General features: G+C 36.1%; 1 long non-coding RNA gene across 2 annotated transcripts in view; it reads right to left on the bottom strand.

The window, feature by feature from the left end:
- Positions 1–17802: 17802 nt before the first annotated feature.
- Positions 17803–22607, bottom strand: part of LOC129531738 (uncharacterized) — a 51927-nt gene continuing 47122 nt past the window's right edge. For both annotated transcript variants that reach the window (XR_008677123.2, XR_008677122.2), the window contains exon 4: positions 17803–17998. This is a non-coding gene — a long non-coding RNA (uncharacterized lncRNA). The remainder of the gene's footprint in view (positions 17999–22607) is intronic.

Here is a 22607-nt window from a genome sequence, read left to right as displayed (position 1 = left end):
GAGACTCCGCCTCAAAAAAAAAAAAAAAAAGGCACTGAAGTTGGCCATAATCAAGAGGATGAGTATTGGACTCCATCTTTCAATGGGAGGAGTGTCAAAGAATTTTTTTAAATGCTTTAAAACCACTGTATTGACCTGTTTTCAGTTGTCTATATGCCTTGAAGTATTTTTGTTGTAGTGCCTATAGGCTTGTGCATTCAGCAAACCTTCTTGATCTTACTGTAAGCAAATGACTCTTACCTATAAAAGGCAAGCCAGGAATTTAGACACATGTCCAGTTTGAGACCAGTAAGTGGGGTATCTGTTTTTCTTAGAGAAGCAACAGCCTTGTATGGACATTACATTTTTACTTTTGTGTCATTAGCTCCGCTTTCTAACCTTGTGGCCTCTGTGCTTCTGTGGCAAGCATTTTGCTTGTGTTCTCTAAGGACAACTGAATTTTTTCTTTTCTTGGGGATTTTGATAGGAAAGTGAATACCTTTAAGAAAGAAAATGATCATCTTGTTAACAGACTGATTTTCTCAGTAATTGTAACAGAAATATTATGATAATGACCTATGTTCTACCAAAGTTTCAAGGGCTATACAGATAATGGTTATACTTTCATTTTGTCTTATAATCTCAGAAGTTTAGATATGTTGTGTGTATTTTTTATGGAATCAATTATTTGACATTTACTGAATATTATAAGGTTGTCAAAGGATGTATACATACGTATATAACATACATACTTACAAATATGCATATAAATACATGCATGAACATTACAATTGTGTCACATTTCTTTGGAAATAAGGCAGTTAAGTTAAAAAGTAAGTGGTTAAATAAATAAATAAGTAAATAAAGCAAAGCAATATGTTCAGGAGAAGGAAAAATACTTTTCACATATGGAGACTAATAGAGTCTAAGGGAACCAGCTATAGTCAAATTGATAGATTTAGAATGAACATGCGGCTGCTTGACTTTCCTCTAAGAATAATGGTGTTCATAACTTTTTATGCTTTCTGTCTGATTCACTGTACTTTGGAACCCTCTTTCATCTTGGGTGGAGATGAGTCAGTAAATTATAAGGAGAAATTGTGCTGCTTGGATATCAGACAGACCTAGCTTCAAATTCTGCTGTGACCACTTCACAGCTCCCTAACCTTTGGGTAAGTTCAGTTTCTCTCCAGTTTTCTACAGAGCAAGGATAACAAGACATGAATAAACTGTGAGGATCAAATGAAATAACATGTGTGGCATTGAGGCTGCAGGGAACACTCAGTGCATCACTGTCTCCTTTCCAGATTTCCAGCATCACGACCTCAAATAGAAGCATGTCCTTAAAAACTATCTGTAGAGTGAATGGCTGATTGAATAAATTGCATGCAAATTAAATCTTACTAGTATTTTTTTGGGGGGGTGGTTTAAGGAGTGGAGAGTTTAATAGGCAAGAAGGGGCAAGAAGGAAGGGAAAAGGAACAAGCTCCCCTGTACAGAGACAGAGAGAGGGGGGCTCCAAAGCCGACAGAAGAGACCCCACCTGCCACAGATACCAACTAGGTATACATACAAAGGTTGGAGGAAGCGGTGTCTAATTTGCATAGGGCTCAGAGGACTGGTTTGACTAGGCATGTCATTCACATCGCCCTCAAAAAAGCTGGTCCCCCCACCCTAGCCTTTTAATATACAAATGCAGGGCACCATGATGTTCTACACACGTGGGGATACATGGGGGCGGACACGTTGCCAGGAACATGTAGGGAAAGGGCAAGAAAATCTCCGGAATCGTCCTGTTTGGGTAGACCCAGTTTCTAATGGCAGGCATTTTTGCATTTGCATATCAAAGGTTGCTGGCCTGGCTCTAAGAGCCGGGTCTTTACAAGAAACTTTTCCGGAGATGCTTTAAAAAACAAAAACTTCCCAAGGACCCCTTTTTCCTCTCTATCTACCTAAAATAATTTCTTAATAACTCCCACAACATTCCCCCTGTAGAGATGCCACGCTAACTGCTGTTAGGGGGTTTTAGGGACGACTCCTTCTGGCTACTTCCTGCTGAAAGGGGGCATCAAATGGGGAACAGCAGCTAGGACTCCTCGTAGGGTCGATCTAAGGGTCCTCAGAAGAATGGCGTGTCCATGTGTGGTTCAGCTGACAGCAGCATTTGGAGTTTGACTGCTTCTAGATGAGAAGGAACAATTCGAGTTATAGTATTGTGTACACAGGGTCCAAATATCAATGAAAGACATATAAGCAAGAGAAGGCTTAATAAAGGGGTTAACCAATTCCATAAAGAAGACTGGAATTTATTAAAGAGGGATTGTAGCTACTCAGGGCTGAATCTGGCATTTTCCCTGAGCTTGTCAATAATTTTGATTTGATTTTTAAGTATCTGTAGATTTTCCTTTACTTTACTAGAAGTGTTAATCCCAAAGCAGCGTGTTTCATTTAAAATTGCGTCACTAAACCCAATAAAAAGTCCTAGCAGACGCAGTGATAGTAAAACTTTCATGCTTCCTTTTTGTTGTAACTATTAGCTCTGCTATAAGGATAAAAATTAAGCAAAATATGACAGCGATGGAAAGTCTCTGTTTAATATTTCAGTTAGAAGGTGCTACCTTGTACAACCCTATTGCAGATAATAGAGTGAGTATAGTAATTTCCATAAGTGTGGTGCAGTAGATAATTTCCATCTCAAATTTTACTTGTCAAGATATAGAATTCCCATTTGGGGGTCTATGAAGTTCCTTGGTTTTATTTTCCTAAACAAAGAAACCTCTGGGTTATGGGTGCCCTACTCACTTTTATTACCTGGCAGAATTTGCAGGATAATTGCCAAGAACTAGTATATTGATCCAGATTTTCACATTACCCATGTCTTATTTTTTCTTCCACGCTGCAGGAGATCGCTACTTGATTCACAGGAATAAGCAGGGTTAGTCTAAAATGTAGGCGAAAAGCTTGAAAACAATAAGACTAGGACTTAATGACAAATGTATGATAAGCTTTGAAGCACAATTTTTCTCTCTAGTCCTCATTTTTGGTGAAAACAAATCTTACTCGTATTTATGGAAAGTGAATCTTCTCTATATTTTACCTGATTGGAAACAGATTTGCATTTCTTTTTCCTCTTATAGTTTTTCAACTTGAATTATGGTTCAGGTTCTCCTGATTATCATTGCTTATGTCCTATTCTAAAGGATAAAGACCTTTATCACCCAACACATGCAGCAGAGCAACTTCTGTTTTCACGTAATTCTTCTAAATTGGATTTATAATTTAATAAGACAATAAGGATCAATAAATCAATACATGTAAAATGGCTACAATCCCAGAACTCCTTTGGTCATTTCACCTTCCTTCAGAAAGAAATGCCTTCCTAGGTTATTAAAATAAATCGCACGTGTGTGTATGTGAGTGTGTGTGTGTATGGTGTGTGTGTGTTCCTATCTGTAGAAAAAGACACGAGGAGACACGACGACAGTCAGTGTAAAGCATTTCCCTTTCTAAGAAGAAAACCTGCTCTCTGTGCACCATGCTGTGGGGGAAAGCCATTCTCCCCACCCTGATTTCAGGCACTGCCTTTGTTGAAATTCAGTTACATTTGACTGTTTAGCGAAGAGGGTCTTGTGGCTGCCAGCAAGATCGGCAGCACTCTGTCCCACATCACCTCCCTGAATTCGTAGTTAAGTCATGTTTTTTTATCTTTCCAAAGGTTGTCACAAATTTCAGAAACTAATTAAAGTCCCTAAGTACATCTTTCAAAAGGGGCTTCCTCAAGAAGTGATTTCAGGGCTGTTTCCTGCAGTGGAACCTGAAAATTCTAGTGCTGGAACTCCAGAGACACAAGCTACCAATCACAGAGGCACTCTTAATCTTATCACAGCTGTGATGGCTATTGACATTACATGACACAAATTTGGTCAGTGTGATCTCCTCGGTAGAGCATCTTCACGTCAATTGTATTTTTGACCTTAAAAAAGAATCATCTCTCTTCTAATTTTCCTTTTCCTTCACTCTCACCCAGACTCATGTTAACCACCTCATTTCTTCTCCTCTGGCTCCCTCATTTTTGGCCTAAAGGCATTTACCCCAGGACATTAGGATGCCACTGCGTTTTTGCATGGGTTATTTGTGCATATACATTTCAGATCCACCTTTTCTGTTTGCAGAGAGCATTCTGAATAAAGAGATATACAGAGTTGTGCTGACATTAGCTCTTGTGGAGATAAAGAAAACTGGCTGGATAATGGTGAAGACATTTCAAGGACATCCCTAGAATGCAATAGCTTTCTCTCTGGGTCAGTCAGTGGTTTAGATTGCTTAACTACTGCACATTCACGCAAGTAGCAGCAATGCACACATGAAAAGACATTGGGAGGTCTCTTCTATTGTTTAACTTCATAGCGAAAATGTTATACACTGCCGAGGGGTCCTACTCCAGCTTTCTTCAGAACCCCCCTCCATGTCCAGAATGATGAACATTTAAAATTCATTTTGAAACATTTAAAATGTGTTTGGTTGATAGTTAATGAACTATTATTTTCTGTCAATCTGGCTGACTTTCCAAGATGGGATTTAGATTTTCATTGTAATTAACAGGGTTGAACATTTGGGTCCTTTGGAATATTTCTGTAGTGGTGGGCTTGATACAATTATCAGTCAACTCTGGATTATATACAGACAACATAAGGAGATATTTTATTGGTGAAGATCAAAATGAGAATTATACAGTCTCATTTCTTAATTGAGAGGGAAAAAATGTAAAGACAATGGGGAATTGTGAAATGGGTGAAGTATAGGGAAAATAAGTTTTACAAACATTGAGACTATTTATCTTAAGAGGGGTAAGCTGTTTAGAAGCATATTATAAACGTTCGATTTTATTCCCAGATGAATGAACCTAAGAAATTGCAGTATAGGAAATGTCCAGTTATCCAAAAGCACTGAGTTCTGAAAATGGAAAAGAAACAAATAAAGTCAGTTCAACATCTAGTTTAAATTTCTCTTCCTTAGCATTCTGGGAAGATTTATATAGAAACTTCCTGTTATAGACTCTCCTTTTCTTTGAGGACAGTTATTTAACCACCTCCCTCCCCCCAGCAGCCATCTGTTCTCCAGGACACATTGTCCCAACACATTTCATCTTTTATATTTTCCATATTTGTACTCACATTTTTTTTTCTTTTTTCATAGGCTTAAATAAGTTATGTTTCCCTCCCCAATTCTACAGGTTTTCCATGAGAAAAAACTGCAGGTAGAGTAATAACTATAAACTATCAGAGCTTACCAAGAATTGTTATGAAATTTTCTACTGTCAAACTAAATGCAAAAGAAGCAACATATTTAATGAGAAAAGTCAGTGTTGACCTTTCTGCCCTGGACTGGTCCTCTAATGTACTCTGTACAGCTGCGATGGTAAACATATTCAGACATACCTCTGAAACACATTTACCTATAACATTTGAATACTGTGTAACAATGCTATTACTCACCAGGTCTACTTAATTTAGTTTATTTGGGTTTACATTGCACACATGGCACCAGAAAGAGGAACAATCTAATTTGTGAGACTGGGGGTATGACACTGCCATTCTCTGAGAGAGGACTGTGGAAGGTGAGCATGCTGGGGAATGGGAGGCGAAGAGGAGTTGAGCTTGGTGTAGAGAAGCAGTTGTGTTTGTGGGATATTCAGGTGGAGCTATGGAGAATCCAGAGGAGAGGATTCTGAAACTCAGGGAGGTATCTGGGGCTGAGATTATGGATTTGGGAGTTATCAGCCTACCGACAGTGAGTAGAACTATGAAGATTGATGAGATCACTTAGGAAGAGAAAGAGGCATTGAGAAGGGTGGGAAAACAGAGTGAGGTGATATAGTTTGGATATTTGTCTACTCCAAATCTCATTTTGAAATTTGATCTCCAATGTTGGAGGTAGGGCCTCATGGAAGATGTTCAAGTTACAGGGAAGGATCTTTTGTGAATGGCTTTGCCATAGTGAGTTAGGCCTCGCTTGACTAGTTCACAAAAGAACAGATTGTTAAAAAAGAGCCTAGCACCTCCCTCTCCTCTCTCTTCCTCCTTCTTCCACCACGTGACACGCCTGCTCTCCCTTCACCTTCTGCCATAATTGGAATCTTCCTGAGTTTCTTACCAGATGCAGATGCTGGTGCCATGCTTCTTGTACAGCCTGCAGAACTGTGAGCCAAATAAGCCTCTTTCCTTCATAAATTACCCAGCCTCAGGTATTCCTTTATAGCAATGCAAAACAGACTGAGACATTAGGTGTGACAGAAATCAAGATGGTGGAGAACTTTAAGCAAAGAAGGATTGACAGTGTAAAATGCAGAAGGAATGCTGCATAGGATTAGGGCTCCAACATTGGGCTTGGCAACTAGGAACTTCTTTGGGTCTCTAGTAATACTAGAGTGATAGGGCAAGAAGTTGGCCTATTAATTGGGTCTTATAAATGAGTAAAATTCAGGGAGTTTTCCTATTTTTTCTTTTAAAGCTGGCCTTTGTATTGTCCTCGGAATATCAAAGTTACAATCAAGATGATTATGTTAGTTTAAGGAGATTACTCAGGCCTCCATTCTAAATAGAGATTATATTTTTCAAACTCCTTTCTATGTTTAAACAACATGCAAATAGAGAATGGAAGCGCTACCAATGAAATAAATCGGTGGCTGTGAGAATACAAAAGGAACTTTATGTGGCCTTTTGTCATTCACACTTTAACTTTAGTGTCACCGCCTCAGAGAGGGCATTATTTACTTTCCAATTTAAGGTAGGTTCTTAGACATAGCTATCATATTATTTCATTTAAATTTTCTGCATAGCAACTACCATTATCTGGTTTTTCAAAATCTATTCCTCCCTCCCCTTGATGTGAAATAGGAGCTAAGAGAAGAAGCTTGACTCTCTTGTTCCTTGATGAATCTCCAATATTGAGTTTCTTCCTTGTGATATATGAGCATTGAAATAGGGATATCAATAAACATGCATTAAATTAATAAATGAATGGATAAAGGATCTCCAGTCTGAACTCTCTTAGAGTCTGACCTGAGATTTAAAAATATAATAAAGCAAATTGAGCGATTACAATGTGCCACAGTATTGTGTTAAATACATATTGAATTTCCACAATCAGAATCCATAGAGATAAGCATGAATTTGATCTTCTTAATAGAAAAAGTATCTAAGCCTTAGAGTAAATATTTATCTTATAATAAAAAGCCATTAAATAAGAGAGCTTGAATTTAGCCAGGTTATCTCAGTCCATGGAACATGACCACTATGCATCTGGCCACCCTTTCCATAGAACGTTGGCACCAGGATACTGTCATAGCTGCAGGTACACTGGGCTGAGGACAGATGTATGAAGGCTCCCACACAAAGTATATCGATTGCTCCGTGTGCACTATAATGATGAATTAACTTATAATCTTTACTTAATATTTGTTTGAAATATGGTGTGATCAGGTAATTAGGTGTAGAAGCAGATCATCAAACTATTCAATACAAATAATAATGAATATACAATAATAGGATACTATATCCACTGCCCTAAACTTCTCTCTATATATTAACCAATTAAACCCTCACAACAACCCTAAGAGCTACATATATGTTTATTCCCATTTTACAACTAGGATAAAGAAATTAAATAATTATCCCATTACACAAATAGGACGTGGTAAAGCCACAATTGGAAACCCAGTAGGCAGTTGCCAGAGAGCTACAAAGAACTCAGGCTAACAGAAACAAATCTAAGTTGGAGAATTTGATCTTCTTCTGAAGTTGGTATAGACCAGGTCTTGTATAAAATGTCCTGCTAACTGAAAATATATATCTATACTTAATTATTACTTCAGGCTAGATGAAGCATTTCTCATTTGAAAGATCTTATCTCATTTTATAAAAATGAAAAGGAAAAAAATAAAAACGGCTGCTTCTCTCAAAGTGTTATACTTCAAAGTCACCAGAGCGTTATGTAGGTAAGTGGGCTGAATCTCCTACTTTGGCAAGTTTTATGTCTTAGCAAGTTATTTGTGATTGAAGTAGCTGTCTTAGCAAGATGATGTAGGACTGTAACACATAAACCATGACTAAACTGTCCAAAAGAGCTTCCTGAAATGATGGGAATGTTCTGTAAAATGTACTTCCACTGAGCACTTGAAATGTGGCTTGTGCAACTGATGAACTAATTCTTAAATAAATTTAATTTTAACTAATTTAAGTCGCTACATGTGTGTAGAGGCTATTTGCTATATCAAGCAGTGCAGACTTAGACTACTTTGGATCATATGAAGTTGTGAGAATTATCTTACACAATTATAAAATATAGAGATATTAGGAAGATGGACACCAAAAATATTATTCCACAAAAGGATAGTGAAATAGGTAAGTTGGATAATCCTATAAGTAAGTGTTGAAGGGTTTAGTACATGGAATTGCAATAATCTTAAGTGAAACTGAGGCTTGTCAGTTCTATTGATCTGTTCATAGGGAAACAGAAGCTGTTCTGAATGCAATCAATAATCACTGAGAAAACTGGATCTAATCAACCAAATCTACAAATAAGTGACCAGTATGTGTAAGTAAACAGTAGTCATATATCATAAGCATGATGACTAAAATCATTTATTCACAGTAGAGAAAAATTGTAGTATCAAGCACAGAGGAACCCCCCTTTTGGCTGAATATTAAGCAGAAGCTGATTTCTGGAGAACATCTGCTCTCCTCAGCAGTGCCTTTGTGGAAGCAAGGTGAGGTATAAGGAAAAACAGAACATTAAAGAGATGGGTTAGGAATTGAAATCTACCCTTTCAAAGCCAAGGAAAGCACCTTGCTATTATCAATTATGTTGTTGTCAATGATCAGTCCAGAAATGATGATTTTACTAATGGGGGTAGGAAGTGTCACATACAATTCTTGGGAACTGCTACAGTCTACCAGGTATGTCTACAGTTTGACATTACTTAAGGAAGCTTTTTGTGGTATAATGTATTGTAACACCCTTTTTGGAATGTAAATATTATTTTAGCACACTGCATTACACATGCACTATATCTAAGTTTAGTTTATAAAAAATCCATTCAAAAATATTACAAATTAAAAATATTTATTTTTTGTGCTAAAAGAAACACTTATCAAAGCCATTTATTTTAGTAGTCAATCATTCACTTTTCCATTTGTTTCTTTGAATTCAATAATATACCAGGAAGCAAGGAAGGTACTTAAAACTTCTAAATTGCTATTTTGATTATAATTATAAAACAGTTTTCTTTTGATTCTAAACCATGTTTTCTCTATAATATATAAAGATATATGATGAAAAAATGAATTTTCATTATTCAATTTTATTTTCTGTCTTCTTATAGAGGTAGAAATGAAAACAACGAACATATGTTGAACTTTGCAGTGTTACAGGATAAAGATATAAATAATATTTTTTATTCTTGAGTCATACCAGCCATCAAAAGTTTACACTAATTACCTGTAGTTTTGTTAATGTTATAAGCTGCCCTTCATCTCTCCTATCCAGACACACCACTCAGTTTCCTCTGCAGATATATTCAACAGCTTCTGTTCACACCTGACATCAATTTCCTTTGATGTTCACAGCCTAAATGAGAATGCTACAGCAAGCTGTATTTGTAAAGTATACAAGATGCCTTTAAAATGATGGCAGGTATTTTCCTCATTAAAGCAGCCATAACAGATAGTTAGATATGATGCTGTCCCTCACCTTCCTACTAATTAATGACTATGATTGCAACCCAAATAAGATCAGGCAATTAAGTGTGATAACATTTCAGAAGCAAAGAAAATATACAACAATCTTGGAATAGCTTCTTACCGATAAATAAAGTTGATCTTTGGAAAATTACCATATAAATGTACTATTCTATCAAAAAAATCACACAAACTAAGGAACATAATAATTTTGCTTTTAATTGAAACATGAGTATGTATCCCATTAAATTAAAATGTTATGAGTTGGCTTCTAGGAAGGTATTGTAAACAATCTCTGTCATATTCTGCAGCAAGATACAGTAGGTAGGCAGGGGCTCGTTTAAGCATGTCTTGAGAAACACTTTGGGGAATGTGTTATACTCATCTTAGCAAAGTATCTAAGTGATTTTTTTCAGTAACAGATTTGTGACCAGGCCTAGATAAAAATGAAAAGCTACCAAGGAGAAGCATGCAAGAGAAGTCACTGACCCCACCAAGGTTCACAAACATGCAAATACCACAGATACTTAAGAAAACCTTCCAGAAAAGCTAGCACTTTCAGAAAACAAAAGCGAACACATCCCTCGGTAACCAACCAACTGCTTTTTAAAATTTCATTAACCATAATGCAATTTAAATTTTAGATATATTTTTATTAAGATATGCAGAAGTTGCACGCACCAGTTGATGACAACAGTCCTGTTAGACTGCAGGCTTCCTCTTCTGATCTTCAGAAGGGTTAATGGTGGCACAAATATTGAAAGTTCATTCTCCAGCTCATTACTGGAGCCATGGGAAGATGTCAAGGTGCAAGGAGATCTCTTTTCTCAATGGGTTTTCCTTATTTCACACTTAAAGCCTGGATAGGGTAGACGCTAATCCTAGCATTGAACGAAAGGCTTTATTTATTGTTTGGTCTACCTGAGCTCCCACGTAGATTTCTTAAAGGTTATAATGACCTGCACGTTATAATAGCAACAAGGAATATCAATCAAAATAATTTGCTTGTCTGAAGTGCTTGCTGTGAGAAGACCCTGAAAAAAAAATCTCATAAAAGCACGCTCTTGTACCAACTCCTTCCAAGTGTACGTCTGTGACTTGAAGCATTTCTGCGATGCAACGAATCATGGTCATTATTGTGATTGGTGCTCTGGAGACGCCAGGTGCTACAGGGTGGGTAAAGCTGTTTCCCAGAACATGAGAAGAAAGATTTGTTCCAGGAATGACCTTACTTACCCAAACATAAATAATTAAATAGGTGTGAATATATATATTTATGCATATTTATGTACATGTACACATACATTATTATATATGTGAGCCTAATAGAGATGTGAATTATTTAAAGAAGAGGGCCTTATGCTAGTTGTATCCTCCTTCTACACAGCACAGAGCAGTGCCTGAAGATTAACAAAATGTACCCAACTCTTGTAGAAGGAGCACATACACACTCTCCTGCACGGGCACACACACCCTGGGTGTCAGTAGGGCCGTGTTCTCTAGGAACAGTATCTCCTTTGTGTGTGTATGTAAAGCTCTCAAACCTTGTGATGCCATTGACATCACCTCTCCCTCTTCTTGTTTTATCCCAAGGCTGTATTCTCTGTACTTCCCTCTCGTCCTCTCTCCCCATGAGGCAACTTTGAGTATATTGCTCCCAAAGGTGTGCCAAGCTTGCATTTGAACTTGGCTTTATGTGAAAACAGAATATTCTTGTACTCCTTTGGATTTGAGACGTTAGGCAACCGAGGAGTATTCTCAAAGGAGGATAGAATGCCTATAAACAAAACTACAGGTGAGTTGCATGTTTTCAAATAAAGTAAATACTCATTTTTATTGTAAATCATTTTAATTTTGTTTAATGTTTAAATACCGATCAATAAACAATGGTAATTTAAATCAATAAGAAATGATTAATTTTACAGTTGATCTGGCAGACTCCAGAAGAACTGGTTTGCCATCCTTGTCTGCCCCTTACTTGCTGTGTTGCCTGACTAAGCTGAATTTCACCAAGGCCTGGTTTCTTCAATGAAAGATTAATACGTAACTCCATGGTTTTGTGCACCTCAAATGAGATAATAAACTACTAAGTGTATACATATCTCTAGGTTTCATTGTACAAAGAATAGCAAAAATGCTGGGCATGGTGGCTCATGCCTGTAATTCCAGCACTTTGGGAGGCCAAGGCAGGTGGATCACCTGAGGTCAGGAGTTTGAGACCAGCCTGGCCTACATGGAGAAACCTCGTCTCTACTAAAAATACAAAAATTAGCCAGGTGTGGTGGCACATGGCTGTAATCCCAGCTACTTGCTGAGACTGAGGAAGGAGAATCACTTGAACCTGGGAGTGGGAGGTTGCAGTGAGGTGAGATCATACTATTGCACACCAGCCTAGGCATCAGAATGAGGCTCTGTCTCAAAAAAAAAAAAAGAATAGTAAAAAAAAAAATGTAAATCCACAAAATAGAATTCTAAGAGATCTGTAACTACTGGTTTGTGTGGAAGTTAAGTTTTGAGGGAGAAAAATACAATGAACTTGATAACTGTCTTCAATGGTTTAAGACATTTCTATATGAAACAAAAAAATTTTTACATTTCATATGATACAGCCATAAGCTATAGATCAAATTTTCCAAGAATGTGATTGGAGATTAACGTAAGGTAGAATTCTAGCAATTTTTAGGATCCACAGGGAACAGAAGTAAGGGGTTTGGAATGAGATATACCTGAATTTCAGTTTTAGTTCATTCATTTGCTGACTGCATTACATTGGGCATGACCATTAGTCTTTCTAAATTTCAATTTCTTCATCCTTAAAAGGAGAGTGAGTACCTGTGTAGAAAATTAATAAATGATAAACTAGGTAATATAGGCAAATTACTTAACATAATGCCTGAGATAATTATCCCCATATACATTATATTTAACTATTCCCTAGGAGTGGGAGGATTCCAGCCCAGTGATATGGTCACTAGTCTAGAATGATTCCAAAGGTCACTGACCATGTCTGTTTTGTTCATGGTGATATTCCCAGTCCTAACAGAGATTTGGTACTCATTTACTATTTCTTGAGTAAATGAATGAATAGAAGAGATGCCTCCATTGAGTTGAAGGTTAAAACAACGACCTTTAGTCCTTTCCAAATTCAAGAACTTGGTTTGGATTTGATGATCCTTGTTGGGGAAGAGGAAAAGTAATCCTTAAGTTGAAACTAAATCAAGTAGATAACTTTCTACTTCTACCTTTGGCTAGAAGAAACTGTAAGCAAACAATTACCCTTGTTCCTGGAAAAGCTTACTTAGGAGTTCTTAATAGTCTCAGAACGAATTTGTGCTTTGAAAATCAGACAGGTGATTCCATTTGGTGGAAAATAATATAATGACATATAATTTTATTTAAAACATCTTTGAAGAATGAAGGTCAAGAGAACTTTTTTTCAATTAAAATTATTTCCATTGATTGGGAAATCATAGATAATAGGATGTTCAGATGCAATATTTGGTGGAAAATACAACTGTCAATGAATTCTCCTATTTCTTCTAGTGGCAATTAATCAGTATCATTTCAGAAACACATATATGTTAACACTGCACAAAAAGGCAGTAAAAGGCTTCCAGACTTGATTTTGTTTCTATTGTATGTTTTTATTTTTAAGTGTCTGTGTTTTTTCATTGCTGAACCATCACACTTATCACGTTTGTATGCATACACAATACTAACAGCAAATCCCTACAAAGGCAAGGCTGGCAAAAAGTCATAACTGTTAAAAAGTTCTTCTATAAAATGCCATGAGATTATTTAGGTTAGTGAAAAACTAGCAAGGATTGTTAAAAACTCCAGAAGGATCTAATCAAAGTGTGAGACTGTGCAACATAATGACAGATGGAATTTAATGTAGATAAGAAAAAGGTAATGCATTTGGGGAGAAATCATTTAAACTTTTCATATACATTGGTAAGATCTGAATTAGCTGAACTTCTCAGGGAAAAAATAAGGGGTAATTATGGCTGGAGTATTCATTGAAGACATCTGCTCAGTCTTCAGAGCAGTTAAAGCTAATAGACTGATGGTTATATTAATAAGGCAAGGGAAAATAGTATGGAAAATATTATGACATTATGCTATATAAACCACTGATTTAATTTCACTTTGAATGCTGTGTTAGTTTTTGGATTCCTAGCGTTTTAAAAGATGCAATGTTTACAAAGTAAAAGTTAAAAAAAAAAAAAAAAGAAAGCAAAGAAATGAGAGCATAGCCAAGGGGTAGCATTAGACTCAGAGCAGGTAAAGTGGAGCCCAGACTGTAAGAGGAGGTGTTTCCACCTCCACCCCACATAACTTTGTTGAATTCATAATTGCAGCTTCCATGAAATGTAGCTTTTCCCAGAAATCATTCCCAGACGATTATTTACCAGTGAGTTCTGAGCAAAGCATTTAATGCTTTTTAGCCCAAAAGAAGGATTTTATCCTCTGTTTGCTTGATATGTATAAAAATAGCTGCTATGCGTAAAAATATTTGTGGAAGTGAAAAAAACTATCCTTCTATGAAAACACTTTTTTTCTTTGCGTAGGTGTCATTTAGATAATCCATAAAATGAAGACTGTTTGTGTAGTATTCCCACTGGTTCTTTGTCATTGATGTTGTCTCTTCTGAACCTCTGGGAAGTCATTCAATGATGTCCCTTTGATGCAAAGGTCTTGGGGAAAGAAGTCTCTAAAGTTAGTAGTAAGATGCATGTAATAATTAAACATTTTCTATTTGTCCTACCTTCCTTGTTTATCTCATTTAAATGAACTATTTCTAAAGGTGCAACTTCTTTTGTTGAAAATACCTGACTCACAGGCCTTTCTACTACGGGTCCTAGCATAGTTAGAGGTAAGCGTTATGCTAGCCAGCCCAGGTCTTATACTGGCTTTGCCACCATAAGACTTGTGATCTTAGGGAAGAACTTTTATTCCCTGGGTCTTAATTTCTTCTCTTTAAAATAGCAATGACACTATCTAGCACACAAGATTATTGTAAGAATTAAATAGAATCATATATATGGAATTCTTTGTACATGATAAGTGCTCTGTGTTAGCATTGTTATGTAGTACCAAATAAATGGTGGGTTTAAGATAAAAATAAAATAATCATGTTATCATTTGCTCTCAAAATAATTTTTGTTTGTCATGCGATCTAAGTTCTTCACATATTTATAATTTTGAGAGGCTGTCCTAAATTACATGGTTCTCCATGATCCAATCCCAGATTCCCATTATAAACTCTCTGCCACTAATCTCTGATGATCATTCCATTCCACAGCTACAAGGAGTACTAGTGCGTATTCCTCTATCAATGTTCTTCACACTTCTCCAACTCAGAGCCTAGCACAGCTCTTCTATAATGCTCACCCTCCTCTACAAGGCCTGCTTCAGCCCAGCAAAGGAAGGCTCAACCAACACTTCTTTCCTCCTGGAAATCTTTTCAACATCTCCAAGAGAGAATTAGTCAGTTTATCCTTGGAATTCCATAGCCATAAATCTGGACTTCTACTTGATCCAAACATCATGATGTCTTGTGTTATTTGTATTATTTATGTAATCATTCCCTGTATGATTGTAAGCTACTCACCCTTGTGTGTTCAACATTATCCAGCATAGGACAAAAGAACATACTGAATACATTAATAAATGTACACAGTTATAGATCCATCTCTTACAATGAACTCACAGACACAGCAAATTCAAGGGATAAGATGCAAACTTCAAAAAGAAAATGATAACCTTGCATAATAAACATAAAAATAGAGCAAATATTCAGTTTTTCTGATCTTAGCTTTCCAGAGAGCGATTATTAAAGAAGCAAGAATTTACCACTTACTGAAAACACAGAGTTCAGTTTCTAACAGAAGGACTACATTCCCTTCTCTGAGTTTGAACCTGAACATATTAAAGTATTTGAAGTTAATTCAGAAAAAAAGAGTACCAATCTGCAACGTGTGCAAGATTCTATTTTTCTCTAAAATTTCACTGTGAAGAATAAACAGAAGGTTACTAACAGTTTATATCCTTACCTATTTTGTTTTGTGGGACAATGTATTTTTTTCAAATTTAAGAACTGTTTTACTTCATTTCCTATGCCTTATTTTATAACAACTAGCCATGGAATTTCAGTGTTTCATATGTGAAAGAAGGGAAATAAATAACATTTTAAAGGATTGTTTCTTTCATTGAATTTTCCTGTTCTTTGGTTAGCATGAATTACAAATTCTCATGGATGAGGACCATTATGTTAGTCTGTGGTGAGTGTTATATGAGATAAAAGAGAAGGGATGAGATCAGCTCCTATACAGCTGCTAGACATATCCTTTTTATTGAAAAACGTATTTAAATTGTCCCATCTTCAACGGAGGGGCAATGATTCAAAAGACACAGCTGCTAGTTAAGTAACAGAAACGGCACCTGGGTTCCAACTGGGCTTAGGTGTGAGCAATCTTGAGAATAGGCTCAGAATAGAAAGCGATGAGATGGGGGTAGAAATCCTTTTGCTGTTAAAGTCAATGTCATCATCAAAGTTTATAAAGATCCCAGTTTTCAAGGTATCACAATTGAAAATTCAAAGCAATTTTGGGAAAAGACATGCACTATTGTATTCAACGGTCTTTTGAGTTAAAAATATTTAGCTGAATTAATGTTAGATGATTGGGAGGGGTTTTTAAATCATGCAAATGAAAGGCGTATTTTTCTCAGGGCAATGAAATTCACACACAGAGGAGCATTACTGATCATTAGCATGGGGAAGGCATACTTCTGCCTAATCAAATGTCCATTAATACCGAGAATGTCTGTCCTTTTCATTGATTGCAGTTTAAAAAGGAACACATGAAAAGGTGGTCACAGAAGATAGAGATGCCTTCATTAGTCAACATGAATGGCATACTCTTCTTTTTAATGTTCTTCCCTTCTCTTCTCTTTTTCCTCAGAGCTCTGTGAAAAGCGGTGTGTGTAAACTCTCTCTATAAAATGCAATTAGTAAGTTAGGGATACATCAATCACATTTTCTGTTAAAAAGTGCCTCTCCTGCTGCATCCTCTTTACAGTGTCTTAGATAATACCCTTGGCCATGGAGATAGATTAGACCTTACTCTTGTTTTTGTTTTTGAATTGGAGGTGGCCTGGAGGGCTGGATAGAATAAAATGTGAGGCCACTCTGAGGTCAAGGTTATTGATGGAAAACACTGTTGGAAATACAAGCAGTGACATGGGCACAGGGGAGGGAAATGCCCTTTACATAATGCAGAGCTTGGTCTAAGTCCTGCTTTTTCTTCTTATTAATTGTGTATTCTTGGGTAAGGTAAAGTATTTGATTTCATATTTTTTATTTTTTTATTACACAAATATTTTTGGGACCTCTACTGCATGGTAGGCACTGTTCTGTGGTTTGGCATTCCAATGATAAGCCAAACAGACAAAGCACTTACCCTCATGATACTTAAGTATTAGAGGGGACATTGACAGTAAATGCACATGTGCAGATATATTGCAGTGCCAAGCAGTAACAAGTGGAATGAAGAAAGATGATGGAGAAGAAATGGAGACAGTGACAGCAGATGCTATTAGAGTAGACATGGAAGGCCATGCTGGGCATGCTTAGTTGATGAGACCCAACTGAATGAAATGAGGGTGCCTCACTTCATTTAAATTACTCTCTATAATGGCAATATTAGTAGCTACATTGACGAAGTCTAAAACAACATATGGAAAGCACAAGTGTGGCATAGCAGCTCAACAATCAGCTACAGCTCTCAGTGTTGTGACTGTGAAATGTGTGGTCACCTGTCATATGCGATACTCACTTCCAGGTTTGGGTTCACCTCCCAATTACTCTGATTTCATCCTTACACATTGTATACATGCGTCAGTATCCCCCAAATATGTACAGATATGAGATATCTATCAATAAAAAATTTTAAGAAAGATTTGGGTTCAAATATGATTTCCATTTCTTCAGGTACACATTTGATACTACAGAAGTATTAGTTACATTTTTTAATTTCGGTTTGATTCTCATATTCACCATATAAAGGTTGCTCTACTTCTGCGTTTGTTTTAATACCACGTATTTTCCTCATCATTTAGCCTCGTGATTGCATATATGTTAGGCAGGATTTGAATAATTATGACAGCATTTGTGCTGCCTTCAGGTCTTAAATATTTTTCAAATATAAATTTCATAATTCACAGCATTTTTTCCAGATGTCTTTTGCAGCTTAAAGGACATGAAATCCTGGTTGCTGGGTCTGTAATTCAACAAAAGAAAATATAGGTAAATAAGGCAGGACAAACATGGTAAGATTTGGAAACTGAACTAGAATGTACTGTTGGCTTCAAGAAAATCTTGAAGGTCAAGAAAGAAAACTTAGTGTATGACAGGAGAAGGGAACAGAATTGTCTAGGACAGACAATGTGAAATCAAACTATTAAATGGATCAGAGACAGCAAAGGAGTCTGGGTTGTCAGGAGAAAGAGGACCACAACCAGGGAACCAGAAGGCATTTTAATGTACAATAAACAAGATGCTATAGAGGATAGCAATGAAGTACAAGAACATTTGGGTTTTCTTGATTCATATTCTATAATCCTTGAATGGAGGGGCAAAAACTACCACCCATTTGACACTGATAAGTGAAATAAAGTAATGATTGAGCACTTAATGAACATAATTAACACTTACTGAAAGTAATCATGTGTTCTGAGTCTTTCAATTAATTATTAAGCCTTTTAGTCCTTGGAAACATTTTATCACATAGGTGTGATATTGTCCGTTGTTCACAGAAACAAACTCAGACTCAGAGAGGTTAAATAACTTTCCCAAGGTCACACAGGAATTTGATCTTCATGCAGGGAGTGTGGCTCCAGATGCTTTGTGTTTGTAAACACTATAACACTCTCATGCTCATGAATTTAGCTATCCTTTTAAAAAATCTATTCATTGGTATTATTATCTTACTTTCACCATTTATGAAATGAGGTACAGAGAGATTAAGTAACTTTTTCACGATGGAACAGGTTGAAAATGGCATAGAAAAAAACAATTACATTCTCTAGGTTATGCATTTTACTATACCATGCTGGGAGAAGACTGGAAACCCAGAGTACCAGCTCCTGCAGTTTGAGGGCAAAGCTGGTTCTCCTGACTCACTCCATCAGAATGATATTACCAAGACACATGCTCTTTTGAAAGGCAAAGCATTTGACCGAACAAGCTTATTTTCCCTATACTACTTCTCCTTCACTCCCCACTGGACAGATTACACAACATTAGAGGTGGAGTGAAGAGGTAATACTATCCATCCCCCTTATTTTATAAGAGGAGGAATTACTATTTAATGGATATATTCACAATTTGTCCCAAGTCACCCAAGTTAAGGACTAGTCATATGTATCTTGCCATTATAACATATTCATTTTAATTCTTTGATTCATTTATTCATATGTCACATATTAGTGAAACACTTACTATATTCAACAAGTCTCAACTGTCATCCTGTGAGATAAAAGAGTCGACAAGGCTGTTACCTTCAAGGACAGGAGCAGGTATAAACCAAGCACATAAACAACACTGTAGTGGGGAAAGAAACATACGACCTGCCATGCCAGAGAGTCCAAAACATACGCCAGGGATACAGAGTCAGAAACAAGAGTTTGCTTGCAACTGATGAAATAAAGAAGCGAAGGTCTGTGTTAAAGTTAAATTTAGAACTGAATTTGAAAAGATTATCAGACTGATGCAATCAGGAGAGACCTGATCACTCAATGTAACAGGTGAATTAAAGTCCAGAGACAGGGAAATGCTTCACTTTAATGGGCACCAGGAGTGGTCTCTCTTGGCAAGAGAACTAAGTGCAAGAAGGAAAGGTACCATCGCTGCAAGTTGGAGAGCCAGGTGGATGCCTGATACTGTTTTAGCGATGACCTCAAACGACAAAATACGAATCAATCAGAATTAAGAGATACAAAGGTTAAGATATATTTATTGGAAATAGAATGAAAAGAGTAGCTATACAAACTGAAATGAAAACCTGAGGTATTATAACTAAGGTACTGATTCAAAAGACTCATTGAGGCCATAGCCATAACCAACAATATGAATAATAACTGGCCGAATCAAAACCACTCACGCATTAAATTAGAACATTTGTATTACAGTGCTTGAAGCCAAATGAGCTTTTTCTATGTTAGATATATGAAAGGCACCATTCATGATAGAGCCATTACCTGGACTAAGGGTGTACTTGGGCAGACAGAGTCAGTCCAGACAACGGAACAAGAACACACATTTTGATAGAATATAGTAATTTTCTTATTTACAGTTAAAGGTTACAGGTGAGCCCTCAGCTTTCTCTGTTTCACTTTTGATGATCTAACAACGTGAAAATTGTTTCTATCTGGTATTTATTATGACTGATGATGTTTCATCTAGGTCAGCCCTCTTTGGCCTTTTCTGCAGCTCCTGGAACCCTGCTCTCAAAAAATTCAAGCTGATAGCGGGGAACCAAAAGAGCAGCCAAAGACTCAGGATCCGCTGTGACCAGCAGCAGGCAGGCCACTGGAATACACCCCCAGGACACGCACACACGCACCTGAAGATGTTATCAGAGAAAATAAAACCCCGCTTTGCTAATGGGAATGTGTACAGGTTGAAGAAGTCCTAGCCCCTGCAATAGGATAAATCCTCCTTTGAGCAGGAATTTTGTTAGCTGTTCCTTTACTCATTTGCAATATAATCTTAACGTGTGTATATATTTTTTAACAAGTTATCTTGTGTGTGTGTGTGTGTGTGTGTGTGTATGGTTGTTATAGATTTTCTTAAGAAGGGATCAATAGCCATGCAGGGATTCATAAGAACAGGAAAATGCCAACAAGACCCACTTGAGAAGGGTCTCCTTCTGAAAAAATAACTCTACCTGATGGAATATTAAGAAAATATACTGTTAAGCGGATGTGCCATACTAAGCAATATGCATATGTTCAGGAATTAAAACAGAAACTGAATAAAGGCAGAATGAGAGTGTCCATTCTAAGATTTCTAAAATATCTGGGGATTATGTTTCCTTATTTTCTCTCACAGCAATGAGACTTTATTTTGGGGAGGAAACAGAAGAATTTTATTTGGGGAAGGAATTTGGTAAGCATCCCAAACATGAATTTTTTGATTGATATATTTTGAGAGATGACCTTGTAGTAGATAATAGTGGTAGAACTGGATAAGACTGTCTTGAAAAAATTTATCATCTTATGCGTAATTTATACTGTGAACTATACAGAAGAGAATTTTGTATAAAAGTTTTAGATTTATTAGAGCATTCTTTGACAAACAAATTTAAAACATGAAATGAAGCTGTATGTCAAATACAAATTGTAAATCTCAAATTACTAAAGCACAGCATCAGATAGTTCCAGAGACAGAAAAAGTTTGGTCCTATTCTGGAGCCTTCAAAATTATCATCATAGCATATTGCCCAGCAAAATGAGTAGGTTATCTGTTTGTCTGTCTGTATATTAATGGTTTATCCAATAATTACATGTTGAGTGGTCATGATGGAGCAGTATTATTCCAGGTAATGATTCTACAGGAGTTAAAAAGTTAAAAAGACAATCTTTTGCCCTAATTCAGATTTATAATTTGAAAACATGACATTTTTGTTTATGTATTGAGTAAATGTTTAGTTGTCTGTATCAATAAACCAAAAACTGGGTATTAACTGGGGATTCAACTAACGGTGGGACGGAATTCACATCACTGGGCAATATACAGTGTTATGGATAAGATGCAAATTTAAAAACACAAATATAATACAATCTTAGCAGCTTTTTAAAATTTTTAACAGCTTTATGGAGATCTAATTTACATACCATAAAATTTACCCACTTGAAATATGCAATCTAATGTTTTTGAGCGTATTCACAGTTGTGCACCCATCAAACACATTCCAATTTTAGAACATATTTATTACTCTAAGAAGAAATCTTGTATTCACTTAATTGCTTTCAATAATGTATTTTAGTTTTCAGTGTTCAAGTCATACTGTCCTTTACCGTTAGATTCCGTATGTATTTTACTATTTTGGATTGCACTGTAAATCAAATTGTCTTCTTTTAGATTCAGATTGTTTATAATGAATGTCGATAAGTACAACGATTTTTGTACATTGTTATTGAATCCTGCAAGATTTTGCATTCTACTTTTTTGGAAAAGTTTTCAAATGATTGATATTAACTATTCTTAAATGTCTGGTAGATTTTATCAGTGAAGGCATCTTGCCCTTGGGTTTTCTTTGTGGGAAATTTTAAGAGTCCTAATTTAATATCTTTACTTATTGTATGTATGTTCAGATTTTCTATTTTTTGAATAATTTTCAGTTGTTTTTATATTTATAGGAATTTATTCCTTTCATCGAAGAAGTATATATTATAATTCCTGATAGACTTTAAGATAAAGTCTATTGTTTCTCTGTCCTGTATTTATTTCTAATCTAATATTTATTATACTTGTTTTGAAATCTTTTTGTCTAATATTATAGACCCCAGCTCCCTTTAAGTTTCTGTATGCATGATGTATCTCTTGCCATCTTTTTACTTTCAATCTATTTGTATCTTTGGATCCAAAGTGTCTTACTTGTAGACAGCACATAGCCATGTCATACATTTATCCATTCTTCCAATTTTTATCTTTGATTGTAGGGTTTTATCCATTTATATTTAATGTAATTAGTGATAAAGTAGGATTTATCTCTGTCATTTTGGTACTATTTCTATATGTCTCACCTTTGTTACTTTCTCTGTCACTGCTCTTTTATGCTAAATACATATATTCTAGTATATTATTTTAATTATATGTAAGTTATA

Source organism: Gorilla gorilla, chromosome 12 (genome assembly GCF_029281585.2).
Source record: "Gorilla gorilla gorilla isolate KB3781 chromosome 12, NHGRI_mGorGor1-v2.1_pri, whole genome shotgun sequence".
NCBI lineage: Eukaryota > Metazoa > Chordata > Mammalia > Primates > Hominidae > Gorilla > Gorilla gorilla.
This window is presented reverse-complemented; position numbering and strand designations above follow the sequence as displayed.